Genomic DNA, 12,933 nt, shown 5'->3' with positions numbered 1-12,933 from the left:
TGCTGGTCCTGGTTTGTTTTTATTGCAGAACTTTCTTTCCATTCCCCAAATTAGATTCGTTGCCCTCGTCTTCCCCAGTGTTTGAAAAGCTTATCCCTTTTTTCGAGCACTTTTTCAAATACAGTGGGGCTACAAGCCCCAAAACAAACCAAGGCTTGCATCATCTTGATGTACTTTTTGAGTTTGTATTTGATTTAAAACAATAAAACATGATAAATAAAATATCTTGCTTAATTTTTAAACTTCCTTGCTAACTACAGGACAGTCTGTTCCTGCATAAGGAAAGTTCATAATTGAAGACATCATAACTTTGCTGAATATTTGCCAGGTGCTTTTGTTAAAACTCCAGGGTTGCTTAATATAACTCACAACAAATCTTTCCATTTGGCCAGTCAGATGATATGCTGACGAAGGAACAAAGGACAATAATTATAAACAATTCAAATGCTAATTTAGAGAATACTACATGTGAATTAAAACCAATCATATCATTTTATAATCATGCCCAATACTTTGTGAGTACTTTCATGCTGGACCCTGATTTTGCAGAAGTTTTTATTTTAGGGCTATAATTTTAACCTTATAATCTGCCACGAATAGGGGGCAGCAGATAGTTGCATTGCCCCATGAGCAGGCCAGGGAATGAAGTGTAACTTGGACTCTTTTCTGGGTGTATCATACACCACAAGAGACTGTGTGTCTTTTATGTATTTGGTGCCGTTTGGTATTTTGAAAGAGTACATCTTTTGAAACCACTGAGATAGCACTTACTGTTCAAATATATGTTGGAAAAGCATTCTAGCAACTTTTTAATGTTTTATTCATGACTGCATGCAATATTAATGCAAAATATTTTTACTTCTCATTTAGAAAGCCAATTATCAGTTTATGATGTTTCAGCTATTTTAGAAATAGCTTCCTTGGAGTGAGAGACTGTGATTTTTAAACAGTGAGCCAGCTGTTGTCTAGGTTCTCTAGCTGAGTTGTGTGGAATGGACAACATCTCATTCCATTGATCATCCAATTATTTTAATGCAAAATCTGTTCTCATTTGCTCCTAAAATCATTCAACAAGGCTACTGGGAATAACTGAACTGATCATTTCAAATAGCTAGAGGAATCCACAGTTGGTGGCTCTTTAGCTAGCTAGCAAACAGAATCCAGGAGATAGTAAAGGGATGGTTCTATTTGTTCAATTTCAATATTGTCGACTTTGCAAGTATTGTCACCTGAGAGTTGTAGTTGGAATTGCTCTTATAACTGACATATTGTAGGAATTCCTGCTACATAATCTCATCAAGCTTTTATTTTATAGTGCACTTAATATGACCTTGATTTTCAGTAGCTGATATGATTTTGAATGGTTTAAAATCATAGCAGGCTCAAACTTGAGATACAAGTCAGTCTGGATCAGAATTATTTTTAATGAAAAATATATTAATCCATTTTAAATATACAGGTGTCCTATAATATACATTTCTCAAGCTATACAGAACTTTTTTGCCCAGCTTCAAACCAAAGTAGGAAATAAATCCATAATGAAAGACTAACAATCAGGGTCTGATCCTACCATTGAAATCAACGGAATTTTGTTACAGACTTCAATGGGAGCAGGATCGAGCTCAGAAAGAGATGTTATATTGAAATAGCAATACATAATGTATTTTACTACATAATACTTTAATATAGTAATGATAGGACTTTGCACTTCTGTTGACCTTTCATCTTAAACTCAAAGCTCTTTATATTTCAAGATTACATTTAATTAAGATCACAACTCTACTGTAAAGTATGACATCCCCATTTTACAGAGGGCTAAAAGGAGACACAGAAGTTAATTTGCCCAAGGACAAATAGTGAATTACTAACAAAGTCATTATTAGAATGTAGGAATTGTGACTCCCACAGCCACCTTACAATCTGCTCTAACCACTCGAACATACACAATCTCGGTGGCAGAGCATACAAAGTAGTAATTTGCTTTCATGGATGCTGAAATGAAGCTGTGACATTTGCTAACTTCATCATTCTGCTTGTACTCCAGGGCATTGAATCATAGAATATCAGGGTTGGAAGGGACCTCAGGAGGTCATCTAGTCCAACCCCCTGCTCAAAGCAGGACCGATCCCCAATTAAATCATCCCAGCCAGGGCTTTGTCAAGCCTGACCTTAACTTCTAAGGAAGGAGATTCCACCACCTCCCTAGGTAACACATTCCAGTGTTTCACCACCCTCCTAGTGAAAGTTTTTCCTAATATCCAACCTAAATCTCCCCCACTGCAACTTGAGACCATTACTCCTTGTTCCGTCATCTGCTACCACTGAGAGCAGTCTAGATCCATCCTCTTTGGAACCCCCTTTCAGGTAGTTGAAAGCAGCTATCAAATCCCCCCTCATTCTTCTCTTCCGTAGACTAAACATCCCCAGTTCCCTCAGCCTCTCCTCATAACTCATGTGTTCCAGTCCCCTAATCATTTTTGTTGCCCTCTGCTGGACTCTTTCCAATTTTTCCACATCTTAATTAAATGCATCCGATGAAGTGAGCTGTAGCTCACGAAAGCTTATGCTCAAATAAATTGGTTAGTCTCTAAGGTGCCACAAGTATTCCTCTTCTTTTTGCAAATACAGACTAACACGGCTGCTACTCTGAAACCAGTACATTAATAGTGTTTATATATTGTGAATATTTTATATCTGTAAATCTCTCCAAGATATTAAGTGTAAGCATGTTTTGGTTTTTGTTTTAAACTAAGAATCTAAAGAGCTAATGAAGTCAAAAGGGAAGGAAAAAATCTTTATCTCTGAGCCAGTCAGGAAGCAGAAATGTACATATACACCTTCTTGGCTCAGCAGTGAATAATAGTTTTTATTGAATTTAGTTACAGCCAATGACAGTGAAGTCACTTACATGTGGAGTTGGAATGGTAAATGTTGGTCCATTGTTGCTGACCTCTGAAATTTCCTGGCTGGTCACATGACTTTTCAGCCATTCACAAGCCAGGATTTTCTTTCTGTAAACTGGTGGTTCACTACAAAGTTAATTTTTTTCTTTCATGTAACAGCCTTTGTTGCTATGGAGTATATTAAGCAAAAAATGGGATTTTTTTTTCAGTTGTAAAGTCAAATTGAGATATTTACTTAAAGAGCAACTGAGGTTACTCCTATGGTTCAGTGAGTAGGGGGCTGCTCTGGTGGTCTATTCCTGCCTCTGCCAATGGTTTGCTTTAAGACTGGTGATAAGTCACTTCACGGCTCTGTGCTTCAATTACCGCCTTGCAAATAGGGTAATGATACTTACTTTCTTTGGCAAAGGTCATTGACATATATGAGTGAAAAGTGTGATGTAGAGTTGAGTGCTAACAAACCATGGAGCTGAATAATAAACTAGGGTAAATGTTAGAGTGACCAGGTGAGTGAGGACATATCTTTTATTAGATCAACTTCTCCTGGTGAGAGAGGCAAACTTTCAAGCTTACATAGAGCTCTTCTTCGGGTCTAGGAAATGTAATCAAGCTAACTACAAGGTGTAACAGATTGTTTAGCATAAGTAGTTAACATATTTCATGGGACCATTCAAGGTGAAGTGGCCCATTAACACCCCTCCAGTCACAGGGAGAAAAGGAAGGAGGAGGAGGAAGCAACTGCTGGGGGTTTGGGGGAAAGGAGTATTTCCGTACTGTCCTTTGCTCAGATCCCTCCAGGGGGTGTAACTTACATGAATAATTGTTTGAGAGTAGGTTGAAAAGGGAAGCATTTTTAATGGGAGCTGCCTATGTGGAAAAGAGGTAATGTTAATAGACACAGTGGGCCTTACTTGGATTGCACTCTCACCAATTTTACAGTGGTGTAAATTCAGTGATTTTTTTGGAGAGTCAGTCCTAATTTACATTGGTGTAAGTGAGATCAAAATCAAACACCGTTAATGTACTTGGGGGTTTCCGTGTCATTTGTGAAGATACTATTCGGGTTTTTGGACTGTGAATGGCTGGAATTTCTCTTTTGTATAACTCTTAGATTATGTCTACACTACAGACTTTACAGTGGCACAGCTGTGCCACTCTAAGGTCTCCTGTGTAGCCGCTCTATGCCGGCGGGAGAGAGCTCTCCTGCTGGCGTAATTAAACCACCCCCAACAAGCGGCAGTAGCCTTTGCTTTGATCCCTCCAATGAATCCCCTCCTAGGAATATGGGAAAAGGGGAACACCTTGTTTTCAAAGATGCTGAGTATTTGGGGGAGGAGGAAGACAAGAAGAGAACTACATGGAAAACGAATGGTTACGTCGTCTTGTTGTCCTTTTTTCTTTGCTCTATTTACTACTTGCTGGCAATGGAGCAGATGGGAAAATGTCCACGAATTGAGCATCCATCTGATAAGGTTATACCCTGCTTCCTAAAAGAGATAAAGACCATCTTAAAAAAGAAAGAAAAGAAAATGACTAATCTCTTTAAATGTAGTGTTGTAGCTGTGTTGGTCCCAGGATATTAGAAAGACAAGGTGGGTTAGGTAATATCTTTTATTGGAACAACTTCTGTTGGAGAAAGGGACAAACTTTTGATCTTACAGAGTTCTCACTCACCTTGTCTCTCTCATCTCTTTCAATGTTACTAAGGTGGTTATATTTTATTTGAACTCCTAAATCTTTAAAAGTCTGGAATTTAATATACGGCTGCTATCATGGGGCAAAAAAGTGTGAGTTCTGAACAAGAAAATGAAGATCATAATGTTCATGAAAGTGGTATAACCAGTTAAAACTGGTTCTAGCAAACAAATGAAGTTATACATTGAGACACTTAAATCCCAAGTGGGACTCGATAGCTTTACATTCCAGATGAAATATTAATGGCTTTTATACAATATTCTCAGCAGAGATGCCCTAGCATACCAACCTTTGTTTTTTGGTACTTGGAATTTGTAATTCATCCAGGAGCTGCATTCTTCTAAGTGTTACTTCTATTTTTGGACTGACTCCATGTTTTATACAGAAACAGTGCTCTTGTCAGACCATATGAGATTATTTGAGCCATGTCTCTATTATAGCACTGAATTACCCTTCTCTGTTATGGTGCACTTCATCATAATCACAGAAGGATTTATGGAATACCAACACTTTTGACAGAGTCCAGTCTCAAGCTTCCTGTGTTTAATTCCTGTTCATGTTTAACCGTCTTCACAGTATGTTGTTCAAAAGTGGCTTGTTTTAGTGTGCTGGATGCTGCGATAGCTCCAATTTCTCATTTTTGCCAATAAAACTGAATAGTGAGTTTTTTTTTGTCAACTTTTGGCTGCATATCTGTAGTCAACTGCCTGAATAATAATTGTCTGAATACTAATGACTGTCTTTGATGAATAGAAACTATTTCAGGCTGTTATACAACCTTGTAGGCAGCAGTGCTGGCTCATTTACATACCGTAAACCGCATCCCTCTCAAATTATAACAATGAGGCTCTTGCCTTAGATGAAAGGGGATGAAGAGAGTTACTGAAGGAAAATGGTTCATATTCATATAAAGCACAGCCATGTTTATCCAGCCTCATTTAGCCCTATCTGGAGTGTAGTTATGTCTCCCTAGTGGGAATCACTTACCCAGTTAGTCCCCGGGTTGGCTTAACTCCTGTTTGTTTGGCTGTTTTTGATTATCCTTGAAATGCTTAATGTGATCTGATTTCTGGAGGCAAAATAAGTGGGCATTTTTCCAGCCATTAATTAGAGCCAATTAGTGGTAATTTTACAAATATATATTTTTGATACAGGGTGAGATTTTCAAAGGTTCCTACAGAGGTCAGAGTAGGTATCCAAGTCCCATTGAAACAGAATAGGAATTGGGCACCTAATTCCTGATTCGCTTTCGAAAGTCTCGCTCATAGAGCCATTGATATACCTGGTGCTTTACAACCAAAGGACATGGCCCTGCTCTAAAGAGCTCACAATGCATGAGTTCAACTTTGGAAACACTTCCTCACACATGTAGTCTTTTCTCACATCAGTGGGCCTTCCATATGTGAGTGGGCAGCAGCTGATTCCTTCTGGAGCACTGCACCCAGGTTTGTGTTTTCCATCAGTGTACCTGATGGGCCTGGGAATATTGGAATTGGTGAAGTTATGGGGTCAAGAGTTTTAAATGTTTTGGTTTGAGCTGTTTAATGCCAGCTTCTTCCCCACTGTTAACAAATCAGCCCCTTCCCACAATACTTACAGGCCTCACAGAAGAGGGTAAAATTGGGATGATAATGCCACCTCACAGGGGTGCTGTGAACGTAAATTGTGAAGAACTAAGATACTTCAGTGAGAACAACATAGAAACCCACCCTCCCCAGAGGAAATTAATAATTCTGTATTCAGTACCAGGTTTGGATGGTGTGTAGTAAATAATGCACAGGGCCACACGTTGTGATGACGATAAAAATAAACATTGAATAATTAGTTACCCTTTCGCTGAATGAAATGGGTTCTGTGGGAAAAAATAGCATAAGATCATATAATTATAGAGGTCAGGTCTACACTACAGGCCAATATCAGTATAACTACATTGCTCAGGGGTGTGGATTTTTCATCCACCCCTCTGAGCGATGCAGTTATATTGACCTAACCCCCCATGTAGACATTGCTATGTTGATGGGAGAGCTTCTTCCGTCAATATAGCTGTCTCTCAGGGAGGTGGATTTGGGCTCCTAACACCCAGAGGGCAGGCCTATACTTAAAACTTTTGCAGCTATAGTAATGTCAGTGAAGAAAGTCATTTAAAAAAACCCCATTTCCATGCCAGTAAATGTCCTACTGTAGATACAGAAACACCACCACAGAAGTGTTTGCCCATGTAGCCGTCTTCACTTAGGGAACCAGTATAAGCTATACCGCCAAAACACTCTTACCAGTAGAAGCTGCATCTCCAGCTATACAAGTGTACCTTTTGCAAAGTAGATTAGGCCCTTGGATTTTAAAGGAGCCTAGCCTACTTGACACCAAAAGAGAAGAAAACAGGCAAGGGATGGCACTCTAATGCCGTAGTAATACCAGCTTATAGACTTTCATGTAGACCCCAAGGCATTTTTGAAACAAACAACAGAATGGACTTATTGCTAAGAAAAATCCTGCTTACTGCTCACTAGTAAGTTTTGCCCGAAGGTTAGTCTGGGTTTACTTAGAGGCTGTCATCGGCTTCTTCCTCAAACAAGCGTTCCATGCTCTGAGAATTACATGTACTGTGAAAACACAAACAAATGCAATAAAATGAGAGGCACATGGGCTGTTCTGGATGGGAAAGAAAAAAACCTTCCGTTTCACTTCTTGGCCCAGAATTTGCATGTACATAAGGAGGGGAGGGGAAGGGGCAATGGGCAGAGGGATGGGACCCAAAAGCATAAGAGAAGATAAAATCTGATTAAAATGCAGACTAATATAACTGCAGAACATTAGTCAGTCTTCCTTGTGGAAAGAGAAAAATGTCTGCTATTATGCTGCTATAGAAACCAAGTAGGGTATGTGGGTGAGTGAGGGTGTGAGTGTCTGTATCTTTCTCTCCTCCTGCCTCCCTCTTTCTTGGAATGAAGATCTTATCTTACTCAATAAGATTTGTGCTTTGTTGCCCAGATCATTCCCAGTATAAAGAAAAGTTGTTTTCCTATTTCTTGAATTTCTCTTAAAATCTCTGCTCTGTCCCTCTTTTGTTCTGTTATTGACAATGATGCATCTGTGCCAGAAGAGCAGTTAAACTAGTCTCCATGGTTTAACTGTCTTCCCCAGTGGTTGGAACATGGGTACTCTCCCATGGAGGTACTACTGGACCTTTTGACTGTGGTCACTTGTACATAATTGTACACATGGTCAAGGATGCTTTGGAAAGTAAACACTGACCTGGAAAGAACACACATTGTGTTCTGAACACTCCGTTCACACAGCTTTTTTTGCTTTAAAGACATACATTAGATGTTAAATGCCACACGCATTAGAAAAAAAGACAGAATCTGAGTTATAAAATTAAACTCTGCCTCATTGTCGGCACTGCCAATAAATTATCATCTTTATGAAGCTGCAGAGAATTGCGCATGAACTGTTACTCTGAGTAACAACACAAAATTGTATTTAAAAGACCCTACAATGGGAAGCATTCATAGGAACATAGGACTTGCCACACTGGATTAAACCCATAGTCCATCTAATCCAGTGTCTTGGCTTTGACAGTGGCCAGTACCAGATGCTGCAGAGGAAGGTGAAAGAAACCTGACTTTAGACCAGTTAATAGCTGGGATAATCTGCCTCCCTAATACTTAGAGATTGGTTTAAACCTTGAAGCATGAGGTTTCATAGCTCTTCCAAAAATCATATTAGCATTAACTGGTATTCTTGTTATCCGTAGCAATGTCTGATCCCTTTCCAGTCTGCCGAAGTATGTGGCCTCAGTGACTGTCTATGGTAACAAGTTCCAGAGTTGAACCATGTTCTGTGAAAAAGTATTTCCTTTCACCAGGTTTGAATTGTCTACCGTTCAGTTTCATTGACTGGACCCAGGGAGAACAGCAGCTCCTGAGCTGCCTTCTCTAGACCCATCATTATTGTGACTTTTGTCACACCCAGTGGCGCTGGAACAATTTGTATAGTGGGGGAGCTGAGAGCCATTGACTAAAACCATAACCCCCATATAGGATGGAAACCATTTCAAGTCAGTGGGTGCTGCTGCATCCCCAGCACCCCTAGTTCCAGCACCCTCTGGTCACCTCCCGTTTTAAGCATCCCCTTCCTAAAGCTAAACAATCCCAATCTCTTGAGGGTGGGGTGGCGGGGGTGGGGGTGGGGAACTTGCACTTTCACTTCTTATGCATTTTCCTAGCTCCCTTCTCAGCCTCTGAATCCTTCTCCAAACCCTCTGAGTCTGCAATATCCCTTTTGAGAAGGGGTCACCAGTACTGCACAGCTTACTCTAGCTGAGGTAATGTACTGATTTATATAATGGCATTATAGGCTCTGTATTAGTCTCCATTCCATTTCTGATGCACCCTAACATTCTATTTCCTTTTTTTGACCACCGCTGCATACAGTAGAGGTCTCAAGTTAGCTGGCTACGATGATGTCCAGCTTCCTTTTCGGAGATGATACAGTACTAGAGATCCCTTTTCTGAGATGATACAGAATCCTCCTGTAAGATGCATCTGATAGTAGAGGCATGGTAGATTACTTAATCCCCCCCCAATGCTGTACAACCCCTGAGCCTGCTCTTGCACCAGTTGAAGTCAGTGGGACCAGGATTTTCAAGGTTGGCTAGATGTGTAAATATGGAGGTTTGCACCTGACCACATATGTAAGGGGAACTGATGTAGTCATGGAATTTTCAAAAAGGCAGCAAAGCAAAGTCTGACTTCAGTAGGAGTTGGCTCAGGCCCTAAGGAGGAGAAAGTGTACATTCCTGGGGGGCAGTGGGTGTGGCCATGAGGTTAAGTGCCCTATAGCTGTGGTTCTCAACCAGGGGTATGTGTACCCCTGGGGGTACTCAGAGGTCTTCCAGGGGGTACTCAATGCCTCTAGATCAGTGTTTTTCAAGCTGGGGGTTGCAACCTGTCACAGCACAGGTTCAGGAGAGTTGCAAATGCAGGACTGGCAGTAGGGGGTAGCAAGCAGGGCAGTTGCTCAGTGCCCCACGCCACTGGGGGCTGCGCAAACTTAAGGGACATGCTTCAGCCCCAGGTGGCGGAGCTCAGGCTACAGACAAGGCTCACGAGTGAAAAACAGGCTCAAATATAGGGTGACCAGATGTCCCAATTTTATAAGGACAGTCCCGTTTTTGGGGTCTTGTTCTTATATAGGCTCCTATTACCCTCCACCCCCGTCCTGATTTTTCACACTTGCTATCTGGTCACCCTACTCAATATACAAATGTATATTTATATTTCAATTGATTTATTGTATAATTATATGGTAACAATGAGAAAGTAAGCAATTTTTCAGTAACAGTATGCTGGGACACTTTTGTATTTTTATGTCTGATTTTGTAACTTTTTAAGTGAGGTGAAACTTGGGGATACACAAGTCAAATCAGACTCTGGAAAGGGACACAGTACTCTGGAAAGCTTGAGAGTACAATGGCAAGAATAAGCACCTGCACTAGTAGAGACCTTGGTTCAATTCCTTCTTGGGCCTCCTGAGATGAAATTTGAACCATGACAACACTGATGCTTTCAGGTTGAAAATATTCTACTTTAATTATCTGTTAATTGGGCCAAAGCAAAATTCCAGCGTGGAAAGCCCTCTATAGGGTTAGGAATACTCATCTGGGATGTGAAATACTCTGGTTCAATTCCCCTGTCTGCCAGCTGGGGCAAAAGGATTTGAACAGGGAGTGCTGTCTGCTTGCCTGTTGAAGCTGTTCCACTTTAACTATTTGGCGAAAGCAAAAGTTAAGTACAAGAGGCCTTCTGTAGTAGAGGGGCTAGGGTAAACGCTGGTAATGTGGGAGCCCTTGGTTCAATTCTTCTCTGGGCCTAGTATGGGGAGGCATGAGACATCTATGACAGGGTTTCTATATATTCCATTGACACAGAGCTGGCACAGTGCCTGTTGGGACCATGAGCAGTTGAGCATAAAGGATCCCGAACACTACTTTTACACCAGGGATCAGCCTCCTCTCTAGGCAGCCCAACAAGAAGAAGAGATGCATAAAACTGATTTAAAGCCACTAACAGCCCTGCTGTCTGGAATGGTGCAACGTGCATCTTGGACATAGCCCCTGATGTAAGCCCCCCAGTTCTATAAACCTCAACTCTCATTTATCCTCCTGCCTCATTTTTTTTCTTTCCTCCTTCTTGTCACTCCATCAAACCATCTGCACCCCTACCTCCCAACTGGCTCCTATTCCACAGTTAGTTATTTTGTGGGAGTTGCCTTCTTATCATGAACCTCCAGCAGAAACATATTGTAAAGAACACAGAACTACTGGCTGACACTGTGTAACTAGCTCAGTATTTCACACAGCAGCAGCCAATGACATTAACAAACAAAAAATGCCTGAAGGAAATTGTGCACTTTGCTGGCTTTTTTCTGCCCTTCCCTATGGGAAATAAGTTGTATAGATTTAGTTCAGTTCCCAGTGGACTGATGGTCTGGATCACAAAGCCAGCTATCATTGCCACATGTTGGCAGTCTCCACAGACAGGCCAAGAATTGAATGGGTATGGGAGAGCACTGCTTTCTCTCCTGTAGAGCTACTTCCTCCCGTTCTGGTGGGGTAGATTGGCTTCATTGTGAGGAAGCTTGTGCTATGTTATTGCCGCTTGTCATACTCTACTCAGAGGTGGCTTCAGATTGACTGGGATCCTGGGCACAAAGAACTTTTGGGCCCCCCACATTCCTCTCACCACAGGGCCCTGCCCCCTGCTCCTTCTCTCCCCTCCCAACCCCAAGGCCCTGGCCAGGCCAGGAGCCAGGCCACGGTAAGAACTACCCAGGGCCAGCCTTGGGGAAAATGGTACCTTGGACAAACTTGTATTTTGTCACCCTTGGTCATGTGGACACGGTGCCCTCCCATTGCCCCTGGCCCCCATGGGTGCCTCCCATTGCCTCTGGCCCCTGCAGGCTCCCACCCCCATCACATCAGGCCACCATGGGTTCTCGCCCCCCCCCCCCGAGGGCCCCACTGTCTCCCCCCAGTGCTTAATTTGTATTGAAAGAGGTGCCAGGGCTCAGCCCCAGCAAGCCCTGGTACAAATTAAGCAGTGGCTGAGTGGCAGGAGGGTGGCAGCTGCTGGCTGGGGACCTAGCTCTGAAGGCCGTGCCGCTGCCAGCTGCAGTGGAGACGTAAGAGTGGCATGTTATATGGTGTATTGCCATTACTTTGTGCTGCACTGTACCCCCTTTGCCCCTAAGCCCTTCAGCCCTAACCCCTGCACACTCCTCTTGGGCCCCAACCCCTGCACTCCTCTTCTGCACCCATGTAGGGAAACCGACTGGGATGCACAGAATGACTGGCACTGCTGCTTGCTCCTCCCCCCCAATGCTGCTCCCCTATAGGTGGCTGTGGGGGAAGGGAGGGGCGAGGAGCAATATCTGGGCTTCCTGCATCCAGGTCACTTTCCCCACCTGGGCTTTGTAAGGGGAGGGCAGGAACTGGAGAGCAGCAGCTCCTGATGCTCGCCTCAGAACGCAGCCCAGGTGGGGACAGTGACATAGCTGCAGGGAGCGCTTGGTGTTGCTCCTCGCTTCCCCCATCCCCCTAGGGGAGGCGCAGAGGAATGTGGGGCTGGGGGCAGTATCTGTGTCACTGCTCCCACCCCATTTCTCCACCAGGAAGAAGCAGGGAGAAATCTGCCCCCGCCCATGTTGCCTCTACGCATTTACAGCATTCCCCTGCCATCCAGCAGTGTGCACCTCTGTGTCGCCGCATGGAGCCCCACTGACTATGGCACTCTGGCAGTCACCCTAGTGGCCCACCCCTGAGGCTGTTCCTGGAGCTGCCCAGGGAGCCCTGGCTGCTGTGGGGAGCCCTAAACCCTCCATCTTCCCTAGCTGGTGCGCCCCAGGGAGTGGGAACATGGGCCAGGGGCTGCTCTCAGGTCCTCTGGCCTCCCAGCTAGAGCAGGTGGAGGGTCCAGGGCTCACCACAGCAACCCAGGTTCCCTGGGTGACTCTTACCAGGGCCTGGCTCCGGCTTCTGGCCTGGCCACCAGGAGGCAGGGCTCCAGGGGGAAGGGGAGAAGAGGGGGCTGGGCCACACTTCTTCCTATGTTCCAGTGTTCACGCAGGGGCCCCTGGGCCCATGTGTTAATCCACCACTGACTCTACTTGTTTAATGGGTGAAGAAATGACATTGGTCTCTAGGGTGGCTTCTGACAAATGACCAGGGAAGAGTATGAAAATATTGCTCGGGCATGCAGGAGTGAAATCACACCTGGAGTTGCAAGAGACGTTAAGAGTAACAAGAAGGGTTTCCTCAGGTATGTTAGCAACA

This window comes from Chelonia mydas, chromosome 4 (genome assembly GCF_015237465.2).
Source record: "Chelonia mydas isolate rCheMyd1 chromosome 4, rCheMyd1.pri.v2, whole genome shotgun sequence".
Classification (NCBI taxonomy): Eukaryota; Metazoa; Chordata; order Testudines; family Cheloniidae; genus Chelonia; species Chelonia mydas.
Note: the sequence above shows the minus strand (reverse complement) of the source record.